This window comes from Oryzias latipes, chromosome 2 (assembly GCF_053564925.1).
Source record: "Oryzias latipes strain Hd-rR chromosome 2, Olatipes_Hd-rR_3.1".
Taxonomy (NCBI): Eukaryota; Metazoa; Chordata; class Actinopteri; order Beloniformes; family Adrianichthyidae; genus Oryzias; species Oryzias latipes.
The window spans coordinates 43,036,871-43,038,552 of NC_136238.1; positions in this window are offsets into that span (position 1 = coordinate 43,036,871).

A 1,682-nucleotide genomic window follows, 5' to 3' on the forward strand; every position below is an offset into this window, starting at 1 on the left:
TTTACCTACTGATTCATGTGAGTGATCAGTTTGTGTAACACAGATGTTATGGTGTCGGGTTTCACTCCAACAGTCTGCCAGTCTTATCAAAATGTGTTTCCACAAAATCTTTTGAACATATCCACACTGTATTGCTAGTTGGTACTGGGTTAGATGTTGTGATAGCTAAGATCCACTTTTTCCTTAAGTCTGAATCCATTGGAAACCTGCAAGAAAAGTTCAGACTCTGAGTCAAAAATGTAGAAATCTATATTTCTATAATAGCCTAGTCCTAGTCTACTTCATATAGGTTTAACACAATAAAGTTTACATTTATGTCAACAGCAAATTATCCGTACATCATTCAGCACGTTGATAACAGCCCTGCAGCATCATGCATGTCAACATGTGTATGATTAATGAAGCCCCTTTAGCATTAAAAGAAAATAATTATAGTACTTACCTGTGAAATGATATACCTTGCTCCTTCGTGGACTAATTTCTCTGATTTTGGCAGTTGAAACCCAAACAATGAACTGGCATTTTGCAGAAAATGTGTTCACATGCATTCACTCCAGCAGTGACTTGACCTCACCAAGATGGCGGTGCTCTCCTCCCATGAGGAACCACGTGATGTCTCCTCTAGTGATAGAACTCATTTGTTCTGACTCTCCCCAACGGAGTGATGTTCATTCCACTACGTGGCACACAAAACTTTCTAAGTTGCACATAAAAATATTAAATATTTGCTTTCAATTTCTTATTTTTTATTTTGCTTTCAAAAACTTTTTTTGCGTTTGCAAAACACGTGTTTTTGAATGCGTCAAATCTTGCTTTTTTCCTATCTTTGATTTTGCTGAATACGGAGGCTCAGAAACCAAACCAGATCTTTTTACCCTCAATTTTGGATGAAGACATTTTCATTTTTTAAAATCATTTTAATAACAATTCATACTTTCAGACCAGTACGATCAGCATCATCAACTGACTCAGAAAAACACATTGATTAAGATGATCTTGTCGGCAAGAACCACATGTGATAAATTGATGGAAAATCCACTTTTTTCTTCAAATTGGCAGCTTTTCTGTTGATTTCTATCTCCATAGCAACCATTTTATGTTTTTATCACCTGGGGATAACGAACAGATGGACGTCAGTTTTCCTGGTAGTGATGACATCACATTCAGAGGGGTCACGGTCTGGTGGAGCGTCTCTGCAGTCCGCACTTCCTCTGTCTCATGAGGGTTTGGATCCCTGCAGCTGATGAAGACTCTGGGATGTCAAAGTCAACCTCCAGTGGTGTTTGCTGAAGATGTTTGACATTCCTGATCACTTTAGATCAGGGGTCACCAACCTTTTTGAGACTGAGGGCTAATTCATGGGCATTAAGTGGTATTAAGGGCGCAACAGGACCTGTTTGCTAAAAACCTCCTTGCCCCCCCCCCCACACACACACATTTGCATGCGCCGATTCACAAGTTTCAGGCCGTTCCATACTCTGCCATATATTTCACGATAGCAGAACTAAAGTACATTTATTACTTATAGCAAGCACTGAATCACCATCCTCTACTATCCAGGCATGAACCGTTACGCCAGAGTCTTCATTTACTATCCTCTTACTTAGTAGCAACCACACTGGACATCTCCCAATCTGCTACCTGTGCCCCATGCAAAGCACAACCTCGGTTTGTTGAGAAGG